We start from the raw sequence: 12692 nt of genomic DNA on the forward strand, positions 1-12692 counted from the left end.
AAACAGAAAATTTATTTATTAATGCATTCCTAGAAATTGTTAATTACAATGAAAATATATCTTGGAAATATTTTTTTCCATAAAAAAAAAAAAAAAAGTTACAAGGCTGGATTATGTTCTAGGTTAGACTGTTGGTCTCCCCTTTTTTTTTCCCCTCCACAGATGTCTTTCTTTATTAATGTTTTATAAGCAGTTTTCATTATCTTGTCATCATAATAATATGTGTAATTAACATAGATTCATACTCTACTGTACTATGCCTATATTTATTGTAATGCAATATATTACATACTGCTATGCATATATTTATTACTGTATATGTTAAATACAGTAATAACTCACCTTTCAGAAATAATGGTTGTACTTTCAACAAGAGTGATGAGAACTTGGAATTATTACATCATGATTAGTATAAAGGTTTCTTCCTTTATTTATTTATTTTTATTTATACATACATATTACAGAGTGAGAATTCCAGTGAATGCATGAACTAACACAAAATAATAAACCATAATTTAATAACATGTGCTTAAAGATGTATAAAGTAAACACATTTAATAATACATTTAAAGTGTCCATTATAAATTAAGAATAAAATTATAAAAAGTGATAAAGGCACAATTTGTGTGTACTCTACAGTGGATGAAGCTTGACTAATGTTTGAATATAGGCAGATGCAGACTACCCTATGGATGAACAGTCCACATCCTTCCTAAAATGAGGCCTCCAAACTTGTATGTGGTGCTCAAGCTGTGGCTTATCCGTTGCCTTATGTTTGTTATTTGGTTTTTAGGAGCATTAGCAACTAAAGCCATATTGCTCCGGGGATATGCAATGGTCATTCCCTGACCTGTCGGCATCCTCCGTATTTGGTGGTCATGGGCTCGAACCCCAGTCTAATCAAGAAGCGTGTGCTACACACTGCTGCTCCTGCCCACCTGGCTATGGAGGCACCCTGTTGCCTTATACAATGGGATAATTACTCTATCCCTGCTAAATGCATTATGATCTCCATAAGCAAAATTAGTTTTGAATATAGTTTGTGTTATTTGGTTTTTAGGCATATTGGGCAACTAAGGCCATATTGCTCCGTTTAACATACATTGTGTGTATTTCATTGAATGTATCAGGTGGCCAAAGGAGAAATATCTATAGTGCCATTCTTTGGCTGATATCATTACAGTCATTATTGTTTAGTCAGATCACTAATAGTTTATTTTTTACTGATCTACAAGCAATACATCATCACTGTCTAATCAAGGGGTGAATTAGCATATTCTAGCTGTTTTCTTCCTTGTAACCAGTAATACCATGGCTCCATTTTGCACCAGTTTGATAGAACCAGTTGCTAAATATGTAGAAAACAGCATTGCTATTATACATTCCTGTTTCTAAAATAATGTTTAAAAGCAAACCAATTTCAAACAAGGTGGCATTTTTTAGAACTAAAACTTGGTGGTATCACCTAGTTTTAGTTTTAAAAAACTTGTGTAACTGCATTCTTTAGTCCAGTACAAATTTTCTGATAGCCTTTTACATCCTTACGAGACTAGTTGTGCTTTTGTGGAGGGGATGGAGCATTCACTGTAGTATTTTTTAAACTTAGCTTCTATCAAGCAGACCTCGTTTGTTTGTCTGAGGAGGCTACAGTAAGGCTAAAATTTATGGCACAGTAGCTTTAACAATTTATCATCTAGGTTTTGCCAAGACGTTACTAATCATCAAAGACCACACTTCTATAATTCACAACTGAGAGTAATTGTCTATCACACATAATTGATATGTGATTGTCTAGATATTCTAGATTATCTCTTAATAATTGATTTTCTAGACTTGACTATGATAAGCAAACCTTTGGCCATAATTGTGAGAGCATCCTTGGTTTCAGAATGGCCTCTATAGATTGGAGATATGCAATAAGGATGAAATAGGTATTTACAGACTTGTAAGCTTGACTTCTGTGCCAAGGATAATAATGTGCCAAGGATAATAACCATTATTATTCACATAATAATGGTTAAAGAAGTAATGCAGGACCATCTAGAGAGGAATGCAGTTATACAACAAGCACAGCATGGATTTTTGTTAAAATGCAATCTGTTGATCAATCTTATTGGATATTATGATCCAGTAACAACAAAGGAATTGGATGCAAAAAATAATTTCATTTCACATTGTATATACTTGAATTTCAGAAAAGCTTTTGTTACTTGCACATAAAAGACTGCTGTACAAATTGGAGCAGTATAGTGTTAGGGGATGGCTACGGCTATGGATAAAGGGATAATTGATTGTTAGGAGACAAAAAGAATGGTTATTATTGGGCGCCACAAGACCTTCTTGGGCTAAAGTTATTAGGGAGTCCCTCAGGGTTTGGTGATGGATCCCTTAATGTTTTCTATATTTATTCATGATATTTAGGAAGGCATATCAAGTTTAATCTTTATGTTTCCTGGCAGTATAGAGGTTGGAAAAATCATTAATGACAGTAATTAGGATATGCTACTCCAATAAGACATGGATAAATTAAGCAGATGGACAGAAAAGTGAAAATTGAGATTTAGTATTGATAAATACAATATATCTTAATGTTTTCAGTATTTATTAATGATAGTGAGGAAGGCATATCACATTTGATGTCTAAGTTTGCTGACAATATGGAGGTTGGAAGAATCATTAATGACAGTAATCTTGCTACTTCAAAAAGACATGGATAAATTAATCAGATGGGCAGAAAAATGAAAATTGAATCGTGTATTGATAAATACAAAGTGCTGCATTTGGATAGCAGTATTCTAGAAAACAGCCTACGTAGCTGAGTGGTCAGGAGCGGGAGTGCAGTAGCACACGCTCTTTGAGTAGGCCGGGGTTCAAGCCCCTGACTGCTAAATACTGCCAACCCGCACTGGACCAGTGTGGTAGATTATGGTCCATTTCCCTCAGCATGAATTGTTGAGGAGTCTTCAATTCCATCTTAGGAACTGTGTGGATCTGTTTTAACAGGTACAGCAAAGAACAACAGGGAATCTGTTGCTCTCCTCTGACCTTATTAAGAAAGGCTTTAGTTGTACAGATTTCAGCATCTAAAAACTAGCATTTGTAGAGGCATACGATGCAAGAAAGCAAGCTTATATAGCATCAGCCAAAAAAAAGCTTGTGTGTACCCTGTACACACGAAAGATATTTTATGTGAAAACATCCGACAAAAATTGTGAATGATGAAAATCCAATCAAAATCCTATCGAGACAGATGAGGTGGAATATCAGGATAAATGAAACTGTTGCTCTTTGAAAATGTTGGAATGGAATCATTTTTGAGAGATGCTCGACAAGTATTACAAGCCTTCATAGTCATTACGTCTGCAGTTGGAAATTCTAGAAGTAATGGGCTCCAAATGTATTTTTCAGAGTTTAATGAAATCTGCTTCTCAAGATTTTGAGAAGCAGATTTCATTAAACTCTGCATTTTTTTTTTTTTTTTTTGTTCTCTATGTCATTCTTTTGTCGACATGGGAGGCTTCTTTGGTGGCTTTGAAGCTTTTATTTTTGCATAATTCTCTTGATTTCAGTCAGCTGGAGTTTTAGCCCTCTTCGAAATACTCTTATAGGTTAACTAAAATTAGATTTGGTATTTTCACAATTCAGTAGTTAGCGAAATACATTTGTAGACTAGTATGATGTAATAATCAAAAACTACTGCAAGAAATAATTGTTGTTGTTTGTTCAAGTGATTGTTTTATTGCTGCATTCTTGAATCAAAACCTGTTAAATCAAAACTTACTTACTTACTTACACTACTTAGATTTTGTTAAAGTCTTTAACATCTGACTTTTGTTAAAGTCAGATTTTATTAAAGTCTGCATTTTATTCTTGCGTAATATTCTGGTTTTATTCTTGCATAATATTACTACCCGCTACTTACTCTACCGAATCAATGTTAGCGACTGAGTTGGTGTCATTTAGGAAGTGATGTTATTTCCATATCTTAGTATGAACTTACTCTACTGAATCAACTACTACTCTACTGAATCAACATTAGTGACTGAGTTAGCATTGTTAGTGCCATTTAGGAAGTGATGTCATTTGCATCATTTAAAATCTAACAGCAGCCTAATAGGAAGTGATGTCAATTGCATCGTTTCCATAAAAAAAATTTCATTAACGATCAATTGCATCATTTTCGTTACCAGTCGATTTTACTCTGTGCCGCCATAGATGTTTTCGCATAAAAAAAACCCTCCTGTTTCACCCATCCAACTAGGCAACTGCAAGAAGATCTGATTGAGATGCTTAAGGTTCTGAATGAATTGAGTAAGCTAAATGTTGATGACAGCCTTCCTCTAGCTCAGACAACAACATGAGGGGTGCAAATTTAAACTGAGTAAGGATGGTTGCAGGATAGATGTGTAGAAATTTTCTTTTAGCTAGAGGTTAGTTGATTATTGGAAGAAACTTCCATCTGGTGTTTGTGGAAATGAGTAGTTTGAATAAATTGAAAGAAGAATTAGACAAATTATTAGAAGGAATAAACAAGTAGTACAGGAAATTTTTTTCTGTATATTTGCTGATGCTGTATAAGCTTGCTTCTTTGCATTATTTGCCAATATTAATTGTTTAAATGGAAGACCACTTGGCTATTCATTTGGGGAAAATACATTAAAATACACCTTTGAAACAGCTAAGTTCGCACTCTCATATTTAAAATGTATAGTGAATTTACTTGTTCATGTGATGCCATACAACTTTAAAAGATATCAGCAGCTTAGCATTAGAAGAGGCACATGATGTAAGAAAGCAAATTTATACAGCATTAGCCAAAAAAAGAAAAAAACCTTCTCATTTCATTGATCCATTTGTTCCAAATGTTATTCTAGTTCTGCTTTGAATTTATATAAGCCATCACTTCTCATGTCCCCCTCAAAATTGTAATTTGAGCAAGAGGAACAATCCCTTCCCTATCTCTTCCATCGTGCAGTATGATTGATGACTTTTGAGGTTATGATGAACGTCGTGGCGAGATCCAATATTCCTTACATTTCGAGGGTACAGCTCTAAAACGGTGTTCGCAGGCCGGCCGCTAGCTAGTACACCGGACCGAACCTATTGGTAACTCTCTAGGAGGCTTCCGGATCAGCTAGTGTATAATCTTGCTACCTCTACTCTGCCAGATAGTGACTGGAGGGAGTCCGAGTAGTGTGTATGCAGGGAGCATTGTCGAGGCCACGTTATGTCAAGGATCTTGGTATATTCTTACCACATGTACGCCATATCCAAAAATTTCATTACTTCATACAGCATGTCCCGCCCACTTTTTCTTACTATTAAATACACAATGAATTGTCAAACTAATAGAGCAAGCTTATCTGCGAAAAGATCTAAATCTCCCAAGGACTTCCTAATTTATTTCACAAATATACATGGTCTTAATTCTAATCTCAACGATGTCCACTTCCACTTGCAGTCTGCCAAACCCCATGTACTTTTTCTGACAGAATCTCAGTTATCGGTTGATTCAACTACTGCTCATCTCAGATGCCCAAATTATTCGCTGTATGATTCCTTTCGCCTCAAAGGTGGTACTTGTGCATATGTCCGTTCTGATATTCCCTGTCAGAGACTTGGAAATTTGGAATCTCCTCTCTTTGATCTTCTCTGGCTTAAAATCTCTCAACCTCATTGTGTCATATTCATCTGTTGTCTCTACCGCTCTCTCAACTCCACTAATCACTTGGAGCTCTTTGACTTGCTCTCTTTGCAAATTGACTTTCTCCAGTCCAACTTTCCTAACAGTGAGGTAATTTTCCTTGGTGATTTTAATGTTCACAACTCCAGCTGGCTTCCGTTTTCTAGTCACACCGACGCAGCAGGTCGAGATACTGAAGCTTTTGCAATTACTAATGACCTAGCACGGATTGTTCATTTACCTGCAAGAATACCGGACAATCCTAATCATACAGCCAATACGCTTCATCTTTTTCTCACAAACAACCCTTCTAAGTACACGGTCAAAGTGAGAGGTCCTTTAGCCACTTCAGATCACAACTTGGTGATTGTCTCTTCTCCAATGGAACCTTTATCTCATGGCTATTCCCAACCTCGTGTTGTTTGGCATTACAAGAATGCAAAATGGGATGACCTGCGAGACTTCTTTTCTTCTTTTCCTTGGTCGGATTACTGTTTCAAAACTTCTGATGTCAACGTTTGCTCAGATCATGTCAGTGAAATTATTCTTGCAGGAATGGATTCCTTTATACCACACTCCAATTTAAAATCTCGTCCTTTATCTAAACCTTGGTTTTCCAATAAATGTGCTAAGGCTGTCCAAGAGAAGAAAGTCGCATATCATAATTGGCTTGTTTCTAATTCTTCAGTTTCATTTTCTGCCTACACCAAAGCTCGCAACAATTGTAAAGCAGTTATTAATCAGTCCAAACTAGAGTTTGAATAGTCTAAGAGTAGAAAACTTGCTTCTTGCCCTAATGGTAGCCGAGCATTCTGGTCTCTTGCCAAAGCTATTGGCTGCAACTTTTGCCCATCTCTGCTCCCACCTCTGGCCAAACCAGATGGTTCTGTTGTCACTTCAGCCAAGGATAAAGCTGACCTGCTAGCATCCCATTTTTCTTCGAGCTCATGTATTAATGATCTTGGTAAAACACCTCCCACCATTCCCAACATGCTCCATTCAATGCCTCCTGTGGTCTTCCGTCAAAAGGATATTAGAAGCATTTTGATGAATCTTGATGCTAAGAAAGCTCCAGGTCCCGATGGTATTTCTCCACTTGTTCTCAAAACCTGTGCTTCTGAACTTACTCCTATTCTTTGCCGCCTTTTTTCACTTTCTTATTCCAAAGGTGTTTTTCCTTCTGCTTGGAAATTTGCTCATATCCAGCCAGTTCCTAAAAAGGGTGACAAATCCCTCCCATCCAATTATCGTCCCATTGCAATTACTTCTACTCTTTCTAAAGTAATGGAGAAATCAATTAACCGCCAACTCTTAAACCACCTAGAAACCTTCCGTCTGATCAACGATCGCAAGTATGGATTCCGTCAGTGTCGATCCACTGGTGATATTCTGGCTTATGTTACCCATTTATGGACTAATTCAACGGAAAGGTTTGGTGAAACACAAGTGCTTTTGATCGTGTTCGGCATAAAAATCTTCTAAACAAGCTTCCATCTTATGGTTTGCCAACTGTTTTTAGTAATTGGTTATCCAGTTTTCCCACTGATCGCTCACTGAGGGTGATGGTAGATGGCTCTCTCTCTTCTAACTTCTCCACTAATGCCGGTGTCCCCCAAGGTTCAGTTCTTTCCCCCACTCTTTTCCTCTTGTATATCAATGACCTTCTTCCATGACTGGAAATCCTATCCATAGTTTTGCTGATGATAGCACATTGCATTCAACTTTCCATTTTGAGAAACCTTGTCCTGCTCAATCAGCTTCAACTTCTCGAAAATCTGCTACCAATTCCTTAAATGCCGATATTCAGGTAACTCTCCAGTGGGGCAAAGACTACCTAGTTGATTTCAACCCTTCTAAAACTCAGTCTTGTCTTATATCTCGCAAAAAGGATTCTTCTGTTCCTATGCTTATGTTTAGTGACACTCCGATTTCTAGGCAAAACGATATATCTCTTTTGGGGATTACCCTGACTTCTAATCTCTCTTGGCACAAGTACATTACAAATATTGCTTCCTCTGCATCTAAAAAACTTGGTTTTATCTTTCACTCTCGGCATTACTTTTCTTCCAAACAACTGCTCACTCTGTATAAATCGCAAATCCGCCCTGCCATGGAATATTGTTCCCACATCTGGGGTGGTGCCCCCCAAAACCTCTCTCAGGCTTCTTGATTCCATTCAGAAGAGGGCAGTTAGGTTAATTAATGATTCATCTCTAACAGAGTTTCTCCACTCGCTTTCGCATAGACGCACTGTTTCTGCTGCATGCCTCTTCTACAGATGCTTCCATGGGCACTGTTTTTCTGAATTGGCTTCTATAATTTCTACTCTCTCTTTCAAAACAGTCCGAACACGTGCCGCCACCAGCCAACATCCATTTACTGTCCAACTTCAAACCCACAGAACCAACTTTTCATCTTCCTCATTTATTCATTCAACTGCCGTTTTCTGGAACAACCTTCCTCCATACGTATTTCCTGAAAATTACAATCTACAGAAGTTCAAGTCCAATGTCAACAAATATCTTCTTTCGTCTTCTCAACCTCCAACCCAAGCACGGTACTAAGTACTATAGGTTCTAATACCTCTCGTGTTTGGGGTTCACATAAAAAAAAAAAAAAAAAAAAAAAAAAATCCCATCAGCATTGAGCCTTCTCAATCCATTCAAGGCCTTATACACCTCAATCAGATAGCCTCGCAGATGCCTGGTGTCCAGAAGCTGCAATTTGCACAACTTAAGCCTTTGTTCCCTTCACCATTCTTGTTGCCCTTCTCTGTACCCATTCTAGCAACTCTACATCCTTCTTAAAATGAGGCTTCCAGACCTGTATGCAGTACTCAAGTACACCTTATACAAGGGTATAATCACCTCCTTATCACTACACACAAAATTCCTGTATATCATTGACAAGACCCCATGACCTACTCCGACAGCCTGTCTGCACTACTCAGAAAACTTCATATCTGGCTGCACAATTACCACTAGGTCTCTTTCATTCTCCACTACCCTGAATGTAACACCGCCCAGTTGGTACAACTGCTACCCATAAGCATTTGGTTACTTTGCATTTGTCAATGTTAAACTTCAGTTGCCACGTCTCAGCCCATATACCCAACTTTTCCAGATCCTGTTGCAGCAGCATACTGTCATTACTGTTATTAACAACCCTGCTACCCTTTGTATCATCTGTTAGACATTCAGACTGATATACCTTCATCAATATCATTGATAAATATGCAAAACAACAATAGGCCCAACACAGAACCCTGAGGGACACCACTAATAACATTAGCCCATGTAGAGCAGTATCCATTGATTACCACTCTCTGTTTTCTCCCACTCAAGCATCCTTTTATCCATGTGCAACAGTATCAAAAGCTTTCCTGAAATTCAAGTATATGAAATCAAAATTATATTTTGCATCCAATTCCTTTGTGACCACATTATAGGAGCCAATCAAATTGATCAGACAAGACTTCCCCTTGACAAACCCGTGCTGTGTCTGAATTATTACTGCTGTCTTGTCTAGATGATTCTGCAATGCTTCTTTAACCGGTGACTCTATTATTTTCCCTGGAACAGAAATGAAACTAACAGGTCTGAAATTACTCGTGTTACCCTTTGATCTCCCTTTGTGAATTGGAGATACATTTGCAAATCTCCAGTCTGTGGAGACTTCCCCTGAGTTCATGAATGCTATCATAATTATGGCTAAGGGTTTGCTTACTTCCTTTGCAGCCTCCTTTAATATAACCGGATAGATACCATGCACCCCAGGTGCCTTTCTTATGTTTAACTTCAACAGTTTCTCCTCCACTTTGTTCTCAATTATTACAAAATCATTTAACTCCCTGTTAGAGTTTGATAAACATCTGGCCGTCTCCTTGAATAACTCCTCATGTGTGAATGTAGATGCAAAATACTCACTTAGTTTGGTAGCTATCTGAGAATGATCATCTACAGTCAAACCATAAAAATATCAAACACAAAAACAAAACTAATGATCTTCAAAAACAGGTTGGATTACTGCAGACCCCCTAAAGTGCTTATTGACCCGAAGCAAAATTCCATATGTGGCACAAACTAAACACTTTGGCATCATATTGGATGCAAGCTCAGTTTTCAACCACACGTGAAAAACAAAACCAAAGTCTTCACTGCAGCCATCATCAGGACTCCCATTCAGACTGGTGACTCACTAAAAGAACCCTATCTCTACTATAAAGCTGAGTTCTTGCCAATTGCCTCCTATTCTACTGAGGTTTGGTTCCATATGGTCACTAACAGTAAAATCCGGGCCAAACTCCTTTCCGTGCAAAGAACCATGCTGCTTTCCACACGCCAAATACCAAGAACAACCTCAACTAATGCACTGCAGGTTCTGTCAAGGGCCCCTTCCCCTGAACCTATATATAGCTTATAGAGGCTGCATCTACAAGCACAAAAAAGGCCTACCAACCTCACTCCTTGGAATAGACTGCAATCCCGCTACAAATATCAAACAGGAAAGAATAAACCTATGGAATAAACTCCTCTCTCTTTGGCAGGTTAGATGAGATGAAAGTCCCACTGGAGAGGTCACTAGACTTTTTATCCCGGATGTCACCTTTGCCATGAATAAGCCACATTGTAATTGGTTCTAACCATCCATGAGCACATCCTACATCCTTACAGGACATGACGCTCTTAAAGTGAAACTGTTCCAATTCGGACTGGCGACAAATCCTCATTGCTCCTGTGGGGAAGAGGAATCCTGGAACCACATCCTATTGTCCTGCCCCAGCTACCAAGAACAATGGACAATATTTAAAAATAAGGTTCAGAACAACTCAGAAGTCAATATTAAAGCCTTAATTGAAAATGAGACTAACTAGCCCTTCAAATCTTCACCAACAGTGTCTTCATCAGAAGAATTCAGATATTTCACTACACTGGATAATTCAACAAGCTCTTGCTGAGCTATTCCTTGTGTCACTTACCAGTCATCCTGGACTTGAATTCTTTTGATCTCTGAGGTTATTCAGAGATGTTAACCACTGGCGGTTTTTTTTTTTTTTTTATTATTATTATTATTTTATTTTATTATTATACTGGTACTCGGGACTGGGCATCCTGAGTACAGGATTGCACTACATCCAGTGGATGCAGGATTTTAGCGCACTACTGAGGTGCAGATAATAGATTATGCCTGGCTCCGTGTGCCTTGGGACAGTCATCAGGCAGCAGTTGCTCAGGTATTGGCTGCTCACATTTCAGGCCCTGTTTACACAGATTCTGTAGTCAAGACAGAGACAATTTGCAGAGATGGACCCAGGTCCTGGAGCCACTACAAACAGGCCACATACATACAGTCAAACCATTGATATCAAGTGGACCAATCTGATTCACCCCCTTCCTTTTAGAATTTATATAAGTAAAGAAGTCTTTGCTGCTTTTCTTTGCATCCTTTGCCAAAGATTTTTCATAATCTGCCTTCACTTGCCTAACCTCCTTTGTGACTTGATTACAGACTAACTTTTATCTACCATAGGCTTCTGTGTCGCCTGACAATTTATGTGCATCCCATGCATTTTTCTTCTCTGCCATGAGTCTTCGTTCATCTGACATCCATTTGGGCTTAAACCTAGAGCAGTATTTCTTAGTTGAACAAAAAGCCTAATAGCATCCAAAATTACTTGAATGTTTCTCATTTAGAATTTGCTATTGGTAACATCATAAGTTGGTCCTACCGTATAGAACCTAAAAAATCTCTGAGACCACTATAGTCGCCTTTACAAAAGCAAAAACCCCCTCCCTTTACCCCTAATGGTAGTTACATCTTTAAGTAATACACTTTGATATTTCCATAATTCAGTAAAATGAATATAGCGACTCTGGCAGACACATCTTGGCCATAGTTGCCCTTGTGTTGTGAAACCTACATAATAACAACAACAGCATCTTTAAGTAAATCCCACATCAGTACACTGTGATCACTGCCTCCTAGTGGTTCTTTTATCTGTAAATTCTTAATGCATGAATAATCGCTGCTGATAATCAGATCAAGAGTATTACTCCCTCTTGCTGCCTGCTGCTGTAGAAAACAATCCAATAAATCCACAAAAGCCTTGCTAGTGTCCGAGTGACCAACCCACAAGTTCCAGTCAATATCTGGGTAGTTAAAATCACCCATTATAAGACACACTGATTTACTGGCCCACTATTTCTCTGTATAATTGTTCATTGTAGTCATTAAGCCTATAACAAACTCCTACCCTCATATTTGCTTTCCCAGTGCTTATGTCACACCAAACGTAGGCAGAACAGTGGATAAAAATATTTATCTCTAAGTTGAATATAAGCCAAAGCCTTAGCATTGTTTATATAGTTTCTGTATTTATAAATGATATTGATGATGGTATATCAGGCTTAATGTCCAAGTTTGCAGACGATACGAAGGTTGGCAGGGTTGTCAAGGACACTACTGACACTATGCTGCTGCAACAGGATTTGGAAAGGTTGAGCAGATGGGCTTTGAGGTGGCAAATGAAGTTTAATATTGACAAATGTAAAGTACTACATATGGGAAACAGCAACCCCAGAGCAACGTATCAACTCTGTGGTACTACACTGACAGTGGTAGAGAATGAAAGGGACCTGGGGGTGGTTGTGCAGGCAGATATGAAGTTCTCTGAGCAGTGCAGATGGGCTGCAAGAGTAGCTCATGGTGTATTGTCAATGATATATAGGAATTTTTCTAGCAAGGATAAGGAGGTGATTATTCCCTTGTATAAGGCAATGGTCAGGCCACACCTAGAGTACTGTATACAGGCCTGGAGGCCTCATTTCAAGAAGGATGTAGAGCTGCTGGAACGAGTACAGAGAAGGGCAACAAGATTGGTGAATGGGACAAAGGGGTGCTCTTAGGAAGAAAGGCTTAAGTTTTGCGAATTACAGTGTCTGGAAACTAGGCACCAGCGAGGTGATCTGATAGAGGTGTACAAAGCTTTGAATGGTTTGAGCATGCTCAA

Source organism: Mastigoproctus giganteus, chromosome 9 (genome assembly GCF_048544385.1).
Source record: "Mastigoproctus giganteus isolate SK-2022 chromosome 9, ASM4854438v1, whole genome shotgun sequence".
NCBI lineage: Eukaryota > Metazoa > Arthropoda > Arachnida > Uropygi > Thelyphonidae > Mastigoproctus > Mastigoproctus giganteus.